General features: G+C 46.8%; 1 protein-coding gene across 3 annotated transcripts in view; it reads right to left on the reverse strand.

The window, feature by feature from the left end:
- LOC126189000 (myosin heavy chain 95F) overlaps positions 1–23,651 on the reverse strand; it is a 432,971-nt gene that overhangs the window by 336,676 nt on the left and 72,644 nt on the right. For all 3 annotated transcript variants that reach the window (XM_049930806.1, XM_049930805.1, XM_049930803.1), the window contains exon 2: positions 5,085–5,148. The gene's annotated coding sequence lies outside the window, so the exon portion shown is untranslated. The remainder of the gene's footprint in view (positions 1–5,084; positions 5,149–23,651) is intronic.

Raw genomic sequence — 23,651 nt, forward strand, 5'->3', positions numbered from 1 at the left:
TTCCGGGCGCCGTTTTGTCTTTTTATCGAAAATCAAATTACAAAGTATGATCAATCATAATCCCCAAACAGACCCTTTGTATGTCTTTTCATTGTCTCAAGAAAATTTCCAAACTTTGCCTTTTTTTTTTTTGCTCATTTGAATGAGAACTTGACCATAAGCGATTTACAGAAACTACGGAAAGTATGAATCTGGATGGCCAGATAGCGAATTTGAAGCGTCATTTTCCCGAAGCGAGTGCTACGTGCAGACCACTGCACCATCTCTCGGTGCTAGGGAGAAAAGTCAAGGAAGTATCAATAATACTACACCGACGGAAGAAAAAATTGCAACACCAAGGAGTTGTGCGACATAAACGAAAGTTGATCGGCGTGTTTCCGCATCTGAAATATGACGTCTATTCAAATTTCGCACCAGTCGCATAAGAGCGACGCTAATGCTAGTCAGGTTTGCTTTCAATACACGCTGCAACGGTCGTGAGCGTTAGTTACCTTGGAGATAGGACTGGGCGAGTTGATATTAGTCGGCCGGCCGCGGTGGTCTAGCGGTTCTAGGCGCTCAGTCCGGAGCCGCGCGACCGCTACGGTCGCAGGCTCGAATCCTGCCTCGGGCATGGATGTGTGTGATGTCCTTAGGTTAGTTAGGTTTAAGTAGTTCTACGTTCTAGGGGACTAATGACCACAGATGTTAAGTCCCATAGTGCTCAGAACCATTTTTTTGATATTAGTCAAGAACGTCTTTGAGGCGACAAAGACGCCATTATCAACACCTCACTGAGTTTGAACGGGGCCGTGTAACAGGGCTACGAGAAGCCGGATGTTCCTTCTGCTATGCTGCAGTAAGACTTGGCAGCAATGTAGCCACTGTACATGGCTGCTGGCGGTGGTGGTCATGAGAATGTACGGTAGCAAGAAGACCGGGCTACGGAGGGCCACGTGGCGCTACCGAGAGGGAAGTCCATCGTGTTCGGCGTAAGGTCTGGCGCACCGCAGTGCACCTGCAGCAGCAATCTGAGCCGCAATTGGCACCACAGTGACACAACGAACTGCTACTAACGGGTTACTTCAAGAACAGCTCAGAGCCAGACGCCCTGCAGTGTGCCTTTCACTGACCCCAAACCACCGCCATTTGCGTCTTCAGTGCTGTCAGGCGAGAGCTCGCTTGAGGGCTGGATGGAGGTCTGTTGTGTTTTCTGATGAAATGTGGTTCTGCTTCGGTGCCAGTGATAGTCGTGTGTTAATTAGGAGGCGGCCATCAGAGGGCTCGCAACCAACCTTTCTGCGTACTAGACACATTGACCATATACCTGGAGTTATGGTCTGGAGAGCGATTTCGTATGACTGCAGAAGTCCTCCCGTGACCCCAAGCTCGCTGATTGCAAATTTTTGCGTCAATCTGGTGATTCGACCTGTTTTGCTGCCATTCGTAAACAGTATTCCAGGGGGTGTTTTCAGACAGGTTAACCCACATATCGCTGTTAGAACCCAACGTGCTCTACAGTGTGTCGACATGTTGTCTTGGCCTGATCAGTAACCAGCTCTGTCTACAGTCGAGTACATATGGGACATCAGCGGACGACAGCTCCAGCGTCATCCACAAACAGCATTATCCGTCCCTGTATTGACCGACTAAGTGCCACAAGCATGGATCTACTTCCCATAAACTTACTTCCGGCACCTGTACAACACAATGCATGCACGTCTGCATGCTTGCATTCAACATTCTGGCGGTTACGTCGTTTATTAATGTAGCAGCATTTCACATTTGCAACGGCTCGTTTCGCGCTTACATTAACCTGTGATCTTGCAAATATATAATGTTATGTAGACTAATGTATTCCCAATATTTCATTACTCTGCATTAATTAGTTTTTGGTTTTCAAAATATCCACGGGTATGCTGCCGGTCTATAGTGTCCAACGGGCACAATATTTCGGCGATCAAACATGTCGCCATCATCAGGTGAACTGACGGACTGAGCTCCTGTGAACGTGCCGGCACGGAGATCCGTACGCTATGGCTGCTCAGAGGGAACTGGGTTCGGTCGCGGCGGCGGCCGATTTAAATACCCTCCGCCCGCGGCGCGCTCCCTCCGCCGTCCGCGCCCAGCGCCACGGTCGCGCGGTGGAACAGATTGCGACGGCGTCTGAGATGACGTCGGTGTGATGGCTCTGTCCGCCGTGGTCGTCACAACTATACGTCTGCTCGATTTACTCTTGATTAACCCGATCGCTGGTTCCCAAGCCTTGCTAAGATTATAGCCACAGTCCCGGTTTATGAGGTCGTCATTGGTGCGAATTTCGATGGCCTCTCTAACAACGCTGTCCCAGTATCTCGACGTCTGTACCAGAATCCTCGTGCGGTCATACTCCATGGCGTGATTTTCCGACAAACAATGTTCAGCGACCGCCGACTTGCTCGGATACATCAGTCGAGTGTGCCTCTGGTGTTCACGGCATCGATCCTCGACGGTACGCATCGTCTGACCAATATACGACTTGCCACATTGACACGGAATCTGGTACACGCCGGCCTTCCTCAAACCGAGGTCATCTTTGGCGCTCCCCACTAGTGCACGAGTTTTATTTGGAGGACAAAACACAGTTCCGACCCGGTGTTTCTTCAGAATGCGGGCGATTTTCCCCGAGAGTGCGCCTGTGTATGGAATAAATGCAGTGCCTACCTCCTCCCTCGTGACTTCATCCATCTCAACAGGTTGTGCTGCAGTGGTTGGGCGGAGAGCACGTTGAATCTGCCACTCTGAGTACCCATTTTTTCGAAATACAGTTCTCAGATGTTCCAATTCCTGGGGTAGACTCTCTGCGTCAGAGATAGTGCGCGCCCTATGTACTAGAGTTTTAAGTACCCCATTCCTCTGTGAAGGGTGGTGGCAGCTGTCTGCATGCAAATACAGATCAGTGTGCGTAGCCTTCCGATACACCCCATGACCTAGGGTGCCGTCAGCCCTTCTCTTGACCAAGACGTCAAGGAAAGGTAATTTACCCTCCGTTTCAGTCTCCATAGTGAATTTGATGTTGGGGTGTATGGAGTTTAGATGTGTAAGGAAGTCAAGGAGTTTATCCATACCATGTGGCCAGATGACGAACGTGTCGTCCACGTAACGGAAAAAGCAAGTAGGTTTCCATACGGATGACGACAGGGCTTCCTCCTCGAAGTTCTCCATGTACAAATTCGCTACCACCGGTGAGAGTGGGCTACCCATGGCGACTCCCTCCGTTTGCTCGTAGTATTCTCCATTAAAAAGAAAATACGTGGAAGTCAAGACATGCCTAAAAAGTTCAGTGGTCTTCTCATCAAACTTCTGACTAATCAATTCTAGTGACTCTCGCAGGGGTACCCTCGTAAACAAGGAAACGACATCAAAACTCACCATGATATCTGACCGTGGCGCTGGGCGCGGACGGCGGAGGGAGCGCGCCGCGGGCGGAGGGTATTTAAATCGGCCGCCGCCGCGACCGAACCCAGTTCCCTCTGAGCAGCCATAGCGTACGGATCTCCGTGCCGGCACGTTCACAGGAGCTCAGTCCGTCAGTTCACCTGATGATGGCGACATGTTTGATCGCCGAAATATTGTGCCCGTTGGACACTATAGACCGGCAGCATACCCGTGGATATTTTGATTATCAAATACGCCGGGAGAAACTCAAGAATCACAGTTTTTGGTTTTGCGATTTTTTCCGACAGTGTACATCCAAGCGTAAGTAAGAACAAAAACGACAGCTATCTAATTGTTTACACCTGCGTTACTCTCTTGTTAACTAAAAGACTAGATTTGGCCGCTATCAGCAATTGGACATGTTGACTTTTCAAAGAATCTGTCCGCCTTGCCGAGCACTGTTTCCACATTTTGTAAGATTTTAAAACTGTTTCATTGTTTGTTCCTATGATCACATTTACACAGTTGACTGGCTGTGAGAGAGCCTGCGAGCAGACAGCCACAATCTTGTGAGAATTTCTTTCTGTGTATTAGTATATTAACAGGAAACATTTTATAAGTATTAGCTTCATTTCTAGGAAAAATAATTTGTGTAGTAGTTAGTAACCTGGCATTTTGAAAAATTTGCTCTAGGGAACAACGATCTTATAGTACTATAATTGCCGGCCGGAGTGGCCGAGCGGTTACAGGCGCTACAGTCTGGAACCGCACGACCGCTACGGTCGCAGGTTCGAATCCTGCCTCGGGCGTGGATGTGTGTGATGTCCTTAGGTTAGTTAGGTTTAATTAGTTCTAAGTTCTAGGGGACTTATGACCACAGCAGTTGAGTCCCATAGTGCTCAGAGCCATTTGAACCATTTTTTTAATTATAATTATTTAGTAAACACAGTCGTGGTCGCTTATAAGTTGTTACTTTTTATTTGCTGATCGATCTACTACAAAGATCATCATCAGATCTACATTTTTTGGTGGTAGTAGGAATCTCTGACGTGGAGCAGGCTCGTCAGTGCTGACGTTCTCGATGACAGCACGGACATGGTAATAAACATGATTCGCAACGATAATAATAACTATGGCCTTACTGTTTTAGCTGTTGAAGTAACAGCTTTTTTTCTAAAAATATAGGCTTTATTTGTTTTCATTCAAATTCAGCTGCAGACTGCTGTGACAAAAGTAAAAAAGAACGACACTTGGGAAGATAATTGTGAAAGAAGGAGTGCAAGAATTAAAGTGAGAGTGGAAGAAAGAGAATTACGTTGGAATGAAGCATTCTCTACCTCGGCAATAAGTTAAATCGCCGATATATAATTCCATTTATAAGTGTGGCATTCTTTTTATCACTATTGCTAACGCATGCACACATTGCAGTTGACTGCTTCTTTACTAGGACTTTTTTACACATTCCTCGTTGAGCGCCCCTAACAAACAAAAGAAAACAAACGAACAAATACACACACGCACACATACATACACACACAATTTCCTACCGTTAACAAAATTTATTCGTGGATCATTTAATTTATTAAAGTGCAATCTCAACAATTTTGTGTGTATTTCCGCCCTGCACCTACGTCAACCGGTAGCTATACTAAATGCTACAACTTATCTTTCTTTTCATTAGTATTTACCTTCAATGATCTTGGGGAAACAGGCTCCGTCCTCGATTACGTCACTACTGACTGGGCACCAGACCTGCGAAGAAAGGACAGAAACCATAAGTTTGCAGATCAAGTTAAAAGTATAACAGTATCCCCTTATTCTTTGTAAATCTCGCGAAAAATAAAGCTTCGCCGCAACGACAGGTAGATACAAATACAAGTTTGATTTTACCCATAATGGATTCGAGGAAATGGTGTTAAAATCAACGTAAAAATGTAGGCTTAGCGACCTATTAAACGCGAAGGCACTAAAACTGACACATTTAGAAGGTGCAAGCCTTCATCATCATAATTACTGTACAAGAATCACGTGAAAGTGATAACGATAAAAATATTGAAAATTCGTATTGACTTCTCTTGTAACCGAGACACGCGTTATCTTTGCAAACGCATCTGCTTTGTGGATGGACACAGCTGGGATATAAATAACTGTCGAGCGTCAACTGCTAATCTTGCACCAGACACTGGTCATCCGTAAATCTATATGCATTTCGTAACCATCTTCCAGTACATAACTGTGTTGTCTGCATACAATCCCACAGAGCTACAGACGTGGTAAAAACATTAGAGCTTCCTGTTCGGTGGGCACTTAGAAGCAATTTGCATGTGGCACTCTCCAATGACGCGAATCTAAAATTAGTGCGAGCAGATTCGCTACTGAAATTGGACGCGCTGACTGCCAGGTGTAATAGACTAGATAGTCAAAAAATGGTTCAAATGGCTCTGAGCGCTATGGGACTTAACTGCTGAGGTCATCAGTCCCCTAGAACTTAGAACTACTTAAACCTATCTAACCTAAGGGCATCACACACATCCATGCCCGAGGCAGGATTCGAACTTGCGATCGTCGCGGTCGTGCGGTTCCAGACAGTAGCGCCTAGAACCGCTCGGCCACTCCGACCGGCGATAAAGGATGAGTTCCAAGCTTGACAATGCATGTTTGCTGCTGGGGTTTCACTTTTGGCGGTGTCTAATGGCACAGAAACTTCGAGGTATGTGATAGTACAGGGCAATATAGGTATTTACATGGCTGACAGTATGTGTTTTAGTACTGCGATGTATTGATTTGTTTCTTTGTTTTATGCCACTTGATAATGAGCTAACGCTGTCCCAAAACATGTTGTGATAAATATGTCACACATACACTGAGATGACAAAAGTAATGGGAAACTTCCTGATATCGTGCCCGGCGTACAACAGCAACTCGACGTCGCATGGACTCAACAAGTCGTTTTAAGTCCCCTATAGAAATACTCAGCCATGCTGCGTACCATAAATGTTCGATGGGATTCATGTCGCACGATCTCGGTAGCCAAATCACTCGCTCGACTTGTCCAGAATGTTCTTCAAACGAATCGCGAAATGGTGTGGCCGAGTGACGTGGATTCGAACCTGCGACCGTAGCGATCGCGTGGTTCCAGACTGTAGCACCTAGAACCGCTCGGCCACCCCGGCCGGCACTGCAAATGGTCTCCAAGCAGCAGAACATAATCATTTCCAGTCAACGATCGATTCAGCTGGACCTGAGGAACCGATCTCATCTATGTAAACACAGCCCCACCACTATGGAGTCTCCACCATGTTGCACAGGCAGCCACACTCGAACCCTACTATCAGGTCTTACCATTTGAAATAACGACTCATCTGACCAGCCCACGGTATGTCAGTCGTCTAGGGACTAACAGATACGGTCACGAGCCCAGGAGAAGCGCTGAAGGCGATGTGGTGCTGTTAGCAAAGCCACTCGCGTCGGCCGTCTACTGCCAGAGTCCGTTAACGCCATATTTCGCCGCACTGTCCTGACGAACAGGTCCGTCGTACGTCACACACTGATTTCTGCGGTTAGTTCACGCAGTGTTGCTTGTCTGTTAGCACTGACAACTCTTCACAAACGCTGTTGCTCTCGGTCGTTAAGTGAAGGCTGTCGGCCCCATCGTTGCCCGTGGTGAGAGGTAATGCCTGGAATTTGGTATTCTCGGCACACTCTTGACACTGTGGATATCGGATTACAGAATTCCCGAGCGATTTTCGAAATGGAATGTCCCATGCGTCTAGCTCCAACTACTATTCCGCGTTCAACGTCTGTTAATTCCCATCGTGCTGCCATAATCACGTCGCAAATCTTTTCATATGAATCACCTGGTTACAAATGACAGCTCCGCCAATGCACTGCCCTTTTATACCTTGTGTACGAGATACTACCGCCATATGTCTATGTGCTTATGGTTATCCCATGATTTTTGTCGCCTCATTGTAAACCAATGGGGGCAGTATTATTCTCCGGGGAACGTTCACCTGAGCTTCGATAGGACCTGCGGTAATAACTGAAGGCGAGTATCTGCGCTGCAACGCTCGCTAAACATAGATTTGCGCACAGCAAACGTTGCAGCGGGTCGTTTGTGGGGACGCTGGCATACGCCGTGCCGTCTCCTGTCGCCAAGGGCAAGGTCCTGACCGTCACAGCCGCGCCACTGGCTGAGCGAGGTCGCCCACTACACTGTACTGTACCGTACGTGCATCGCTTTGCAAGCGCCGCCGGTTCTCAGCCGTCGCGGGGGCGCTGCACTCCACGACAATGCGACGTTTAGCTCCCCTTCAAACCTCATCCCAAGCGAGAAAAGTTTTTTCACGGCTGACTTATCTGCGAATGTGTGTTGCTTTCGATTCGGGGAAGGCAGATACGGAAAGAATAAACATTATGAAACCAAAACAGATTATAAGTAACATAAGAGAATGCAGGCAGGTGATGTCGTCCACAACCGCCAATATTTGGACATGAGTATAAACTACCGCTTTCAAGGCAACTGCAGCAAGTAAGCGCTGTGCAAGCGAATTTAGAACCACGGTTTCCAGAGAAACTCCGGTAAGACAGACACACACAAACACACACACACACACACACACACACACACACAAACACAAACACACATACAGTAAACATTAGCTCATCACAAAACAGTGATGGCTGGCGTCAAAAATTATCGATGGCGAAATCAATAATCAATGGCTGAGATAGGATTAACCCTGATCCTATGTTTTTGGTCAAGGAGGAGAGCTGGATTCCATGCACAATTTAAACAAAAACTGCCATCTCTATTAACAACGTTACTTGTTAATTTAATTTCAACTGATTCATTAATACCACTTTCCCCATAGCTGGAAGTAGATGCCAGATTCTCCGTGTTTTATATTCTGCAGGATGACCGGTGTCAAGGCAATTTTCTGCAATGGCACATTTGCTCAGGCTCGGTACACCAGTCCTCCACAGTCCTGATGTTATGTTATGTTGTGCTAACCGGGGACCTAGAAACGACGGAGATGCTCCGTCCCCGCCGCAGCCGCAGTGCTCCGCAACCCCACGACGACTACCGCAGTCCACTTCAACCCTCCGCCGCCCCACACCGAACCCAGGGTTATTGTGCGGTTCTGCGCCCTGTGGGCCCCCCAGGGAACGTCTCACACCAGACGAGTGTAACGCCTATGTTTGCGTAGTAGAGTAACGGTGGTGTACGCGTACGTGGAGAACTTGTTTGCGCAGCAATCGCCGGCGTAGTGTAACCGAGGCGGAATAAGGGGAACCGCCTAAAAACCATCTACAGACTGGCCGGCTCACCGGACCTCGACACAAATCTTCCTGGCGGATTCGTGCCGGGGACCAGGAGCTCCTTCCCGCCCGGAAAGCCGTGCGGTAGACCGCATGGTCAACCGGGCGGGCCACAGTCCTGATAGTCTGACCAATGTATGGTATGCCACAATTGCAAGGAATAAGATGTACAACCGTCTTATGCAATCCAAGATCATCTCAGTGGAACCTAAATGGCCCCTGATCTTAAACGGTGGTCGAAAGCCACATTTCACATCATGGCAAAATACGACCAATTCTGTTCGAAATGCTCCCTGCGTTAGGCAAGAAGGCTGTATCATCACCGTTCACACGATGCGCAATTGGTCGATAGGGTAACGCACTTGTGATCTGTCTTTCACGGCAACCATTCTGACGAAAAGTGACCACGAGGTGGGTTAACTCAGCCGACAAACCCTCATGGTCCGAGATGACATGGGCCCTGTGAAGTAAGGTACGCAGTACTCTTTCATGTTGGGCCAGAGCTAGCCGTTGTCAGCCTGCAAATACAAGCGAGTGTGAGCAGGCTTCCTATAAACTGCATGTCCCAACGTACCACCAACTTTCCTCCTGATCGACACACCAAGGAAGAAAAGACAGCCATCCTTTTCCACCTCCACCGTGAAACAAATATTCGAGTGACTGAATATAGGTGTTCTAAAAAGTCGTTCATATTCTCACTGCCATGAGGCCAAACAACAAAAGTATCGTCCACGTATCTGAAAAAAACACGCAAGTTTCGAAGACGTCGACTCCAAGGCACGTTTCTCGAAGTCTTCCATAAACAGAGTGGCGATAATAGGTGACAACGGGCTTCCGATCGTAATTCTATCTGTCTGTTCGCAGTGCTGGTCACTGAATTAAAAGTAAGTAGAAGTCAACATATGTCGAAATAGGTTCGTCAATCCAACACCAAACCTAACCTCAATCACCCGTAACAAATCAGACAGGGGAACACGAGTGAAAAGAGAGACCACATTAAAATTTACTAGAATATCACAGTCATTCAAAGGCATTCCCTCGCGTAAGAAGTCCGCCGAGTTCTTATTGTGATGCTCTCACCGACCTACTATAGGGCCCAACAGAGTAGCTAGGTGTTTTGTCACACGATGAGTTGGAGCACTGATGTTACTCACAAACGCCCACGTACACACACACACACACACACACACACACACACAATTTAACGAACATTTTATCACTAGATGGCGCCGTAAGCGGCAGAATATGTAAAATAACAGAAGCGAGGTACACGGCTGTTCCTCAGTTTGTGTCTGATTCAGTTTGAGGCCTTCGGCATGAATGTCTCAATGCAGGGTCACGCGCTGCTGGTAAACGTCGTTTACAAGAACGGTGACTATGCGCCATTAGCCCTGCATAAGTTCCGGGCACTCAGGAGTGTGATGTCTGCTAAGTGTCTGGAGAAAATGATTACGAAACTCGAAAAGACAGATTATTCTGAAGTGCAGTGTGGCAGGAGGAGGGAAACAACCGTGTAGAAATTGCAGATTCTTCCACGCAAGCTAATTATACGAGGGCTGGAACGTTAATAGTGGCAACTATTTATTTACAGCTCGTACAAAATAGATACGTGTTCCAAAGTTTACTGACCTTCAAAGTAGTCACAAGCATTGGGTATAACCCATTGCCAGCGATGTGGAAGTCGTAGGATACTCTTAGCAGTGGCAGTTGTGTTGACATTTCGAGCGGCGCGGTCTATTGCCCGTCGAATTTGTAGCAGTTCTGAAGCGAATGCCGTGAAGTGTTTGCTTCAGTTTAGAAATCGAGTTGAACTTACGAGGGCTTAATTAAGGGGAGTGCAGTAGGTGGTATAGCACTTAGCAGCCCCATCAGTCAAACAAATCAGTAACAGCTTGCACTGTACGTGCTTGAACACTGTCCTGCAAAATGATGGTCAGGTCCTGCAGAAAGTGTCATCACTTCTGTCTCTAAGCTGGTCAAAGGTTGTGTTCACAGAGACAGAAGTGATGACACTTTCTGCAGGAAATTTTGTTGCTTTCAGATGACAAGCCCAAAACGCACCGGAAATGTGTTATATGACGCAATCTTACTGCCAGTAATCCTGCAGATTCAACCGCGATCAATCACGTATTAGAGATAAGGAACAGTTTCCGAACTGCTTTGCCGCTTTGTTAACAGCGACGCCCCTTGGAATGAATGAACTGCTGATGGCGTTATGTGAGGCATGTAAATAGAAAGATGGAAGAGAGTGGGACTGGTGTACGCCTGGAGAACACCTGCCATCATGTGTAGCGCCAACAGTGCATTAGAGAAACAGCTCGAAGACAATGGTTCTTTCAACATGACAATTCCCCCCTGTCATAGAGCAGCATCTGTGAGGCAATGATTTATAGGCAGTGACATTCCTCAAATGCACTGGCCTGCCCAAAATCCCGATCTGTATACGCTGGAATACCTTTAGAAAGAGTTAGAACGTCGGCTTCGTTTCACAACATCACTACCTTGTCAGGTTTGCTCTTCTCCTTAAGAAGACCGGACTGCAATTTCTCCAAAGACATTCACATACCTCACTGAGAGTACGGTGGCATCGAGGCGAAGAGAAGACACACTAATAAGTGCCCGCACACTTTTGATCAGATAACGTACTAGTAAATGTTGATGTTGCAGTCTCCGTTCACGCGATGTTACCACTCTTTGCATCAACCCCGTTAGCCGCGTGAACGTTCTGCTTCGATGACCACGCAGAAAATTTCTGAGTTACCTCAGCACCAAATTGCAAAGGGTGTATCTCTAATGGTAGTACACATTCCGTCACGAATAATGTCCGGTCGACCGACTCGATAAAACGCCTAGCTTTCGGCGGCGGTTGGGAACTTGGTTTCGAGTTCCACATTGTTCTCAGCACCACTCGTGGCACCGAGGGCTGAAATCGATCCGCGCCGTGCAGACACGTCGTGCATCGGGTTACCCGTCTTAGTCACCACGGTCGATACCCATCAGGATCGACACACAGCCGCTGTCGATGACCTGTACCGTCGAAACCCATCCTGCGACTCCTCTGTGGTGCAGGCGTAATGTGTGACGCGCCTCTTTAGTTACATCTGCATTCTGCGTCTTACTTAGAGGCAATTGGTCTCTTCTTAGCCACATCTGTGGTCTGGCGGACAGTTTTGATTGTCACATAAATACTGAATGTCTCAAAATCAGTCTCCGTTACTGTATTACTACTATTCTGCTGGTGCCAAGCGAGAGCAGTTATTCATCTCAATAATAACTGATCAATGAAAGACGCAAACTTGAAATTTTCAACTATTATAAACTCTCTCAGTATGTGAGAGTTTTACCAAGGACTCGAGAAAAGTGCTCGTGTCCTGGAGCACGTGGATTAAAATGGTAGAGTTTTTTAAATTTATGTTTTTATAGTAGGAAATGATTCTCGTATCGAACTGGAACTTGTTCAAGGAATGAGGTGCAAAATTGGACTGTTGCGGGTTTTGTTTCATCTCAGGATGAAGAGCGACGTATGTCAGGAAAAGTACGAGTCCAGTGACCACCATCTATGTTCGACGTCAACGTGCGATAACCATTCACAACCAGCAGGTGGCAGCACTAGAGCTGAGGGTATATAAAACGTGTTGGGGGACGCAGAAAACAGTGCAGTCGCCGTAATGCAGAAGCGGAACGATTTATCCGACGTTCAAGAGCGGATGATCATTCGCTTTCGTGGTAAGAGTGGAAGCATTTCTGAAACAGATAAATTTCTAAACTGTTCGTATGACAAAATGGCGCTATCCAAAACCGGTACCGAGGCACCTGTGTTGCACGGCGAGCCCCATTTCTGCGCACATCAATCACAACGAAGTCAGATCGCATTAATATTCATTCTTGGGTCAAAATGTCGCATAAAAATTGTCAATTTTCGGGACATTGCTACTGAGGCTACACCAGTTATGTACTCAGTTTTAGTTTTAAAAAATGTGTAGTAGGCTTTAAACTTCCGTACAAATTCTGCTTTCGTGGTGGTGAAATTCTTTTTGACGTCATGTTGCGGGATCACAAACGCTTGCCTCATCCAGTACTGACGAAACGACAGCTTCAAAATGAAATCTAATTTAGAAAGGATAACTGGTATTGCTTTTTGCTCGATAAGCATATAATAACAAATTTTCATATCGTGAAGATTTAGCTTCTTGGTCGCACCACAAGGATTGCATTGCCTCGCTGACTCACGTGCCATCGCCGATGAGGTCATTGCACACGGAACACATCCTCGGATTGAACAAGAACTGGAACGGGTTGTGTCTGTTTGCAGGAATCATTCTCAGTTTCCCTCAGTAGATTTGGAGAAATCACAGTAAAACTAAATCTAGATGTCTATGGAGGGATGTCAACACCGTTACTCGCGAAGACGAGTCCAGTGCTTTAATCTCGGTGCCAAGTAGTTTGGTTTTCAGTCGGTGTGGACACTGTTGTGGCGTAGCAAGACAGCCACGCCACTCGGAAGTAGCCGAAATGCACGCGTTAAGCTCACGCAGATGGGCGTGAGGTCTGAAACAGGATACGTAATGAATGCTATAAAGAAAAGTACGTAGCTCCAGGAATACTTAGCTTTAATCCATCATTTGTATACAGCATTCTTGATGATACAAGTGAGACTCTCTCTAGATATGGTTAATGGCGCCTTGCTAGGTCGTAGCCATGGACTTAGCTGAAGGCTATTCTAACTGTCTCTCGGCAAATGAGAGAAAGGCTTCGTCAGTGTAGTCGCTAGCAACGTCGTCGTACAACTGGGGCGAGTCCTAGTAAGTCTCTCTAGACCTGCCGTGTGGTGGCGCTCGGTCTGCAATTACTGACAGTGGCGACACGCGGGTCCGACATGTACTAATGGACCGCGGCCGATTTAAAGCTACCACCTAGCAAGTGTGGTGTCTGGCGGTGACACCACAGACACAATCAATTTATTTTGAATAAAGTAATACCTAATGAAGATATTCACGTTCTACATCTACATTTATACTCCGCAAGCCACCCAACGGTGTGTGGCGGAGGGCACTTTACATGCCACTGTCATTACCTCGCTTTCCTGTTCCAGTCGCGTATGGTTCGCGGGAAGAACGACTGTCTGAAAGCCTCCGTGCGCGCTCTAATCTCTCTAATTTTACATTCGTGATCTCCACGGGAGGTATAAGTAGGGGGAAGCAATATATTCGATACCTCATCCAGAAACGCACCCTCTCGAAACCTGCCGAGCAAGCTACACCGCGATGCAGAGCGCCTCTCTTGCAGAGTCTGCCACTTGAGTTTGTTAAACATCTCCGTAACGCTATCACGGTTACCAAATAACCCTGTGACGAAACGCGCCGCTCTTCTTTGGATCTTCTCTATCTCCTCCGTCAACCCGATCTGGTACGGATCCCACACTGATGAGCAATACTCAAGTATAGGTCGAACGAGTGTTTTGTAAGCCACCTCCTTTGTTGATGGACTACATTTTCTAAGGACTCTCCCAATGAATCTCAACTTGGTACCCGCCTTACCAACAATTAATTTTATATGATCATTCCACTTCAAATCGTTCCGCACGCGTACTCCCAGATATTTTACAGAAGTAACTGCTACCAGTGTTTGTTCCGCTATCATATAATCATACAATAAAGGATCCTTCTTTCTATGTATTCGCAATACATACATTTGTCTATGTTAAGGGTCAGTTGGCACTCCTTGCACCAAGTGTCTATCCGCTGCAGATCTTCCTGCATTTCGCTACAATTTTCTAATGCTGCAACTTCTCTGTATACTACAGCATCATCCGCGAAAAGCCGCATGGAACTTCCGACACTATCTACTAGGTCATTTATATATATTGTGAAAAGCAATGGTCCCATAACACTCCCCTGTGGCACGCCAGAGGTTACTTTAACGTCTGTTGACGTCTCTCCATTGAGAACTAAATGCTGTGCTCTGCTTGCTAAAAACTCTTCAATGCAGCCACACAGCTGGTCTGATATTCCGTAGGCACTTACTTTGTTTATCAGACGACAGTGCGGAACTGTAGCGAACGCCTTCCGGAAGTCAAGGAAAATGGCGTTTACCTGGGAGCCTGTATCTAATATTTTCTGGGTCTCATGAACAAATAAAGCGAGTCGGGTCTCACACGATCGCTGTTTCCGGAATCCATGTTGATTCCTACATAGTAGATTCTGGGTTTCCAAAAACCACATGATACACGTTACGATGCTTAAGCTGAAATTTCACAAGTCTGATACGATTCTTGGAAATGTGCTTGGCATTTGATTACAGTGTGATGTTGTGGGTGAATATCAAACATTATCACTTGGATAAAGGCTTCATTGACCTCTTACTGCGTCAGATTTGTATGGTAACTGAAGCTTTCGACACCTTCTTTGACGCCATCGCCAGGACGTTTCTGTAGGCCGAGTGGTACTTTATTTAGTTGGCCGAAAGGGAACACACATTTCACAAGTATTTCTGCAAATGCGACTCAAAATCAACAACCGCTTTCGACTTTCGTTAGCGTTCGGTACGGGCGTCTCACAAAACCTTATGCACATTTATCAGAGATTTATAAAAACACACCGTTCTTCGTACGATTAATTATAATTATTGTTATAATTAAAAGTCATATAGGTTGTTATCATCAATAATTTACAAATTAAGCATGAAACACACTTCAACGTACAAGCTTTCAAGACGTGCTCTGGTAACCAAGACAGGAGATTAATAAGTCCTAGCGTCATGATAATGTCGTTGTTTGTGTAATCGAAGGATGTAGGTTCGCATCCCGCTATACGCATTTTTTTTTCGTCTTAGAGTTGTCAACACATTCTGGGACTTCCTTACGAATGTAACACAACTATGTTCTGCAGTATTCGATGGTACTTACATTTCCGTCTGATTAGAGAACAAAGGGTGAAATAAATATTTGGAAATTTCCGAGGAAACTAAAAGGACAGTTTTAATGGCTGCGAATGAAAACAGCAGCTTAAAAATTCATACATTTCCTTTTTGCAAATATTTGGCTCTTTATTTCCGAATATATGGCGATTTCCGAGTGTGTGGTTAGGCAGGAGCCTAAGAGGACATTTTAACTTGCTGTGAGTGAAACGATGAGCAATAACATTCATATTCTTCCTTGTCAAAAGCAGTTCCTATAGCTGTCGATATCGCGCGAGATGACGTCACGTCTGCTGAGAGTCTTGTGAAATGGGTTATACCCTTGATCGAATTGTGTCTTGGAGACGTCACGAAGTCACGAAACTTGCATATACGAGGGGCATCCAGTAAGTAATGCTGCACATGTTTCTTTTTGTGAACTTAGGTTGGTTTCATTCATCCCAATACACAATATTACTCCCCACTATTTTGGCTACAAGACCCTATTTTTCAACATATTCTCCGTCCCATGCGACGCCCTTAAGCCACCTTACTGTGAGGGCCTGTATGCCCGCAAGCTACAACTCTACTCGTCGACGTTGGAGGCAACGTCTTCCTCCATCCATAACTTTCCCATCATCCACGTACGGCTTCCAGCGGAGTGCGTCTTTCAGTGTCCCGGACAGATGGAATCCGGCGGGTGCGAGATCCGGGCTGTCGGGTGGAAGAGGAAGAACAGTTCAATGAAGTTTTGTGAACTTCTTTCGGTGGAACAGCGTGTAAGCGCCACCAATAGGAATGTGCAGTTGAGCAGCGAGGTGTTTGACTGTGAACTGTCGGTCACCTCGCATGAGTGTATCCGCAAATGCCTACGAGTACATTGCAGGAGTTACAGCTGTGTGCGTCGGCCGGCAAGCGGGAGATGAACAGATTTGAACGATCTTGTTGCGATGACGGACACCTCATCCAACGTACAGCTCAGCCATCTATCGGACTTCATGAATCCTTGGGGGCTGGAGCGGGAATATCCTACGATGTCCTCAAAAAATTCCGCATTATTTCAACCGAAATTGGCCGAGAAAAAAGAAAGTATTGCATTACTTACTGAACGCCCCTCGTAGAGAATACGTCGATGTTATCACGGAGGAATATCAGTACCCGCCAGGGTAGCCGAGCGCGCTAACTCCGGTAGGCGCGCCGGCCCCGGATGGGATCCGCCCGGCGGATTAACGACGAGGGCCGATGGGCCGGCCAGCCTGGATGTGGTTTTTAGGCGGTTTTCCTCATCCCGCTAGTTGAATACCGGGCTGGTCCCCACGTTCCGCCTCAGTTACACGCGTCGCAGACATTTGAAACACGTCCGCACTATTTCACGATTTACACTAGACGTGTACACTGATTCCGTCCTGGGGGGGTACGGGATGGCGGCAGGAAGGGCATCCGGCCATCCCTAACACTAACACTGCCAAATCCGTTGTAACGACGCCGACCCTGCGATCACTGCGGGACTATGGCGTAAGGGAAAGAAAGAAATATCATAGAAGAATATTAGTAGCGATTTTTATTAAAAATGGAATTCCTCCAGCTGTGCTTAAGATTTTATATTTACTTCGGTACTAGTTTCGACGTTGCGTCAACGCCATCTTTAGGCCCGTACACTTTGATCAAATCAGTTGTGTGTGGCTCAGTCTAGAAGTCCGTGGTGAGACCAACACGTGCTCCACATGGATGGCGGGCAGTAACTAGTGTGTCCCACCTTCATCCAGTTTAAATATGGCTGTACGAAGATATTAGTAGCGATGTCGACTTCTTTAGGCGCTGGATAAATCGGCTTATTTATCTGTAACCTTTCAACGTCAACCGTGTACCACCAAGGGCGCACAGAGAAATAAGCAAAATTACCCATCGTCTAACGAAATAAAGATCGCTACTAATGTGCCTCCGTCACAGACACCGACATAATTTGTAGTAGTCTGTGCAAGTTCCGTGACTTCGTGACGTCTCCATGACAGAATTTGGTCAACTAAATAATGAGACAATACAGTCTACAGATATCTCCTGACGATGAAGATGGAAGAAGCTGTCGCAAGCTTGAATTTACTCGTACATACAAATGTAACGTGGTAAGAAATCCGTGAAACATTTACCCAAAAATGTCACCGCGAAAAACTACGTTCTCGTAAGATTACTTCTGCAAAACATATTCAGTGCACCACTGTTCATTTGGTTTAATCATTTGATACGAAATGTTCATTATAGCTTTTCAACGTAAAATTGTCACATTGGAAATTTTAGAATTTTTTCATTAATTCCTTTCTCTTAGTTCCCATGATTTACAAATTTCCAGTTTTCAACGTTGTTAACGTCGTACACAGTTCAAACGTAAGTCCAACTCACTGGTATGAAATACAATTTACTGTATTCCGATTACTACTGTTTCTTTTGAGCTACATGACATCAGCCGACCGGTGTGACCGAGCGGTTCTAGGCGCTTCAGGCCGGAACCGCGCTGCTGCTACAGTCGCAGGTTCGAATCCTGCCTCGGGCATGGGTGTGTCTGATATCCTTAGGTTAGTTAGGTTTAAATAGTTCTGAGTCTAGGGGACTGATGACCTCAGAAGTTAAGTCCCATAGTGCTCAGAGCCATTTGAACCATTTTTTGAACATGCCATCAGTTGACAGATGAATGATTGTCAATTCCGAACTCGTAACACTGAAGTCTTAGGTTGAGCCTCATACTGAGTTAGAATATGTTGCCTAGAAAAGTAATGTTAATATACAGTGCGAGGTGGCACAGAGGTTAGCACTCTGGACTAGTACAGTATTTTTCACTGTTCACATCATCGTCCAACCACTTAGGCTTAGTATAACTGTGGTTTTCCTACACTACTTAGGCAAAACAGGGGATGGTTCTTTTGAAAAGGCATAACTGGTTTCCTACCTCAGTCCGAGTCTGCTCTTAGTCTCTAACCACCCAGTCGTCGACGTGACGTCGAACTACACTCCTGGAAATGGAAAAAAGAACACATTGACACCGGTGTGTCAGACCCACCATACTTGCTCCGGACACTGCGAGAGGGCTGTACAAGCAATGATCACACGCACGGCGCAGCGGACACACCAGGAACCGCGGTGTTGGCCGTCGAATGGCGCTAGCTGCGCAGCATTTGTGCACCGCCGCCGTCAGTGTCAGCCAGTTTGCCGTGGCATACGGAGCTCCATCGCAGTCTTTAACACTGGTAGCATGCCGCGACAGCGTGGACGTGAACCGTATGTGCAGTTGACGGACTTTGAGCGAGGGCGTATAGTGGGCATGCGGGAGGCCGGGTGCACGTACCGCCGAATTGCTCAACACGTGGGGCGTGAGGTCTCCACACTACATCGATGTTGTCGCCAGTGGTCGGCGGAAGGTGCACGTGCCCGTCGACCTGGGACCGGACCGCAGCGACGCACGGATGCACGCCAGGATCCTACGCAGTGCCGTAGGGGACCGCACCGCCACTTCCCAGCAAATTAGGGACACTGTTGCTCCTGGGGTATCGGCGAGGACCATTCGCAACCGTCTCCATGAAGCTGGGCTACGGTCCCGCACACCGTTAGGCCGTCTTCCGCTCACGCCCCAACATCGTGCAGCCCGCCTCCTGTGGTGTCGCGACAGGCGTGAATGGAGGGACGAATGGAGACGTGTCGTCTTCAGCGATGAGAGTCGCTTCTGCCTTGGTGCCAATGATGGTCGTATGCGTGTTTGGCGCCGTGCAGGTGAGCGCCACAATCAGGACTGCATACGACCGAGGCACACAGGGCCAACACCCGGCATCATGGTGTGGGGAGCGATCTCCTACACTGGCCGTACACCACTGGTGATCGTCGAGGGGACACTGAATAGTGCACGGTACATCCAAACCGTCATCGAACCCATCGTTCTACCATTCCTAGACCGGCAAGGGAACTTGCTGTTCCAACAGGACAATGCACGTCCGCATGTATCCCGTGCCACCCAACGTGCTCTAGAAGGTGTAAGTCAACTACCCTGGCCAGCAAGATCTCCGGATCTGTCCCCCATTGAGCATGTTTGGGACTGGATGAAGCGTCGTCTCACGCGGTCTGCACGTCCAGCACGAACGCTGGTCCAACTGAGGCGCCAGGTGGAAATGGCATGGCAAGCCGTTCCACAGGACTACATCCAGCATCTCTACGATCGTCTCCATGGGAGAATAGCAGCCTGCATTGCTTCGAAAGGTGGATATACACTGTACTAGTGCCGACATTGTGCATGCTCTGTTGCCTGTGTCTATGTGCCTGTGGTTCTGTCAGTGTGATCATGTGATGTATCTGACCCCAGGAATGTGTCAATAAAGTTTCCCCTTCCTGGGACAATGAATTCACGGTGTTCTTATTTCAATTTCCAGGAATGTATATTTTTCCTTTCTTCAGGAGTGCTAGTTCTTCAAAGTTCGCAGAAGAGCTTCTGTGAAGTTTGGAAGGTAGGAGACGAGGTACTGGCGGAATTAAAGCTGTCAGGACGGGGCGTGAGTCGTGCCTGGGTAGCTCAGATGGTAGAGCACTTGCCCGCGAAAGGCAAAGGTCCCGAGTTCGAGTCTCGGTCCGGCACACTGTTTTAATCTGCCAGAAAGTTTCATATCAGCGCACAGTCCGCTGTAGAGTGAAAATTTCATTCTAGAAACAACCCCCAGGCTGTGGCTAAGCCATGTCTCCGCAATATCCTTTCTTCCAGGAGTGCTAGTTCTGCAAGGTTCGCAGGAGAGCTTCTGTGAAGTTTGGAAGGTAGGACACGAGGTACTGGTGGAATTAAATCCGTGAGGACGGGGCGTGAGTCGTGCTTGGGTAGCTCAGATGGTAACGCCGGCACGGTAGCTCAGCGTGTTCGGTCAGAGGGTTTAGCTACCCTCTGTAATAAAAAACTGAGTGAACGGATCAATGAACAACTAGAGCAAGTGTCATAGGACGTCCGGCACGAACAATCTGGCAGAAAGTTTTATATTTTTCCTTACTGTTTCCCAAACTCAGTCAGTGCTTCAGATCAGAAATACACGCGTTACTTTGATAAGCATGTTCAACTCTGATGTCATCATTCGCGTACAACAGCCACGCAGTTCTCGATCACTGAAACTGGCGCTAGAGAATAGCAGTGTCTGGTGTCGCGCATAACACGGAAGCCGTACAGTAGGGGCGGGCGTCAAAGCGTGAGGCTGATAACTGCGGCTGGTGCCTCCTTTGACTGCCTCCGCGCAGACAGCCGGTGACAGCATGATGGACATGTCGATGGGTGCGTTGGGTGTGGCCGCCAGATAACACCTGCATTCACCGCCGTGTCTCCATGGCGACACTCTCGTGGGCCGTTCCTTTCCTGCTGATAAACACTGGCTGCCTTTAGAGGTTGGGGAGAGAGAGGTTAAAAAAGTACTTAATACTTATCTAGCGCCAACCTTGTACAAGGAAAAGAACCTGCATGAGACCCGTAGGTAACACAATGCAACGTACGGTGCTGGTTAAAAAATCGGTTCTGGGAAAAAAGTTACATTATTACTGTATCCTTTTATTTTAGGGAATGGACCATATTGTACGAGGCGTGTGTTTTAGGCCGATATTAGACTATCAAATTTCTTTGTCAAAGATTTAATCAAAGATGTGATCAAATATATTTGACAAAGATCTTTGACGTAGCGCTAGAAAGGGTATTACACTGCCATTATATTTTTCGTCAAAGTTCAAGATGGCTGACAACAACAACTTGTTATTAACCACAGCAGTTGCATGTACCACAATTGCACTGTGTGCACATGCGGAAGAGAAGTGGGGGAAAAATGGAAACATACCTGGGTGAAGCCGTGGGTTTTACGACAACACGATAAAAGCATCCAACAAAACTCGTTACGTGTGCTTATAGTGGAGGACGTCAAGTCGTACATCAATTACTTAAGAATGGATGAGCATATATTTCTGTATGTGCTCAGTGAAGTGTATCCTCGTATCACAAAGCACAACATTCACTTAAGAACTGCTACATCCGCAGAAGACAGGCTCACTGTAACACTCTGATTCCTTGCTACAGGAGAGGGCTAGGTTAGGTTTGGTCAGGTCTCCAATCTTCTACTCTATTTTTGTATAAACACTACAGACGACAGAACGCTGCAGCGATGCTAGCGCTCCATGTGGTAACATGTCACATTGCAGTGAACAGAAGACAAGCGACTTCTTTGATCAAATCTACAGCGAGGCCCTAGATTTGATCAAATATTGCAAGACATTTGACAAAGTTCTCTATTACACCATCAAAGATTTTTGACAAAGATATTTGACAAAGAAGTTTGATAGTGTAATACCGGCCTTAAGTAAGGTCCGTTTTGTTGTTGAAACTAGCAGTTCGCGCGCATACCGCAACGAGCGCGTGCGTCGTGTACCGGCATGCCTCGGGAACAACTGTGCTCAGTTTCAGCTTTGTAGCTAACCTGTATGGTTTTGTTCTGTGCTTTCAAAATGTTTAAGACTATCAACTCGCCCGCCGCGTGTGAGGTTCGCTCATTGATAATGGTTTTTGTCAGCAAGGAACCTGTCTGCTGCAGAAATTCATCGACAGATTTGCGAAGTGTACGGTGATACTGTTATGAGCGAAAGCAAAGTGCGTTAAGTGGGTACGAGAATTCAAAGATGGCCGTGACAACGTCCATGATGAGGACCTCTCCGGTCGCCCTTCTTTGATTACAGATCACAGTGGCTTCCGTTGAAGCGAGGATCCGTGAGAACAGGCGCTTCACACTAACAGGTCTCTCAAACGAATTGTATGACGTGTCGAGATCAGTGCTGTACAACATTGTTTCTGAACACCGAAAGTTTAGGAAACTGTGCTCCCGTTGGGGCCTGAAACTCCTAACAGAGTACAAAAAAACCAAAGATTTAAGTGTGCGATGAAGTTCTTGACTCGTTATCACGAAAAAGGTGACGGCTTCTTGAGTCATATCGTAAGTGGAGACGAAACATGGGTTTCGCGTATCACGCCCGAATCGAAGCAACAGAGCATAGTACGGAGACACACAACCTCGTCTGTAAAGGTGAAGGCCAAACAGACTCTGTCCCAGCGCAAAATCATGGCGTCGGTGTTTTGGGATAGGCATGGTGTTTTGTTGGTCGACTTCATGCAACGAGGAACCACTATCAATGCAGGAGCATACTGCCAAACCCTGAGAAAGCTACGCAGAGCGATTCAAAACAAAAGACGCGGCATGCTGACAAAGGGAATTGTCCTTCTCCATGACAATGCAAGACCTCACACTGTAGGTCAGACGTGCGATTTATTGGACAGTTTTGGCTGGGAAGTTTTAGACCACCCACCCTACAGTCCTGATCTTGTGCCGAGCGATTACCATCTGTTCCACCACCTCAAACAACACCTCAGTGGCAACTGTTACAATGATGACGACGATGTGAAAACGGCACTGAATTCTTGGTTATCGGAGCACGTGGCAAGTTTTTATGAACAGGGTATTTTAAAATTGGTTGAGAGGAATGATAAGTGTTTCAAAAAACTTGGCACCTATGTCGAAAAATAGAGTGAAGTATGTACTTTCTGAAAATAAATTTACTTTTTTGAAATAACCTTTCGTTGTGTACTTACGTTCAAATGGACCTTATTTAAGAAAATACACCTCGTACATTAAGGGAACAGTCATGAAATTGATCGAAAATGTCAATTTTCAATTTATTTTTATTTATTAGTAGAAATCACGGGCAAAAGTTCGCAATGTTTCAATAATGAAATCCCACGCGAAGTGCCTGATAAATAAATGCTTGACGCGACCTTCCTGCCACACCCACTTTTTGAGGTAACACTTCAATACTAGCGCGGTGAAGAATGATTCCGAGGATTACTTTCAAACAAACTTGCAGGCGAAACAGGTAGGAGGTTGTGATATACACTCCTTGGTTTTATAGATCATCTGTGATTGTTCTGCATATTGGACACAGCAGCAAACCAGATGCTTTGTTTATGAAGATGCAATTCTTGTTTTGCTACATTTTCA

Source organism: Schistocerca cancellata, chromosome 5 (assembly GCF_023864275.1).
Source record: "Schistocerca cancellata isolate TAMUIC-IGC-003103 chromosome 5, iqSchCanc2.1, whole genome shotgun sequence".
Classification (NCBI taxonomy): domain Eukaryota; kingdom Metazoa; phylum Arthropoda; class Insecta; order Orthoptera; family Acrididae; genus Schistocerca; species Schistocerca cancellata.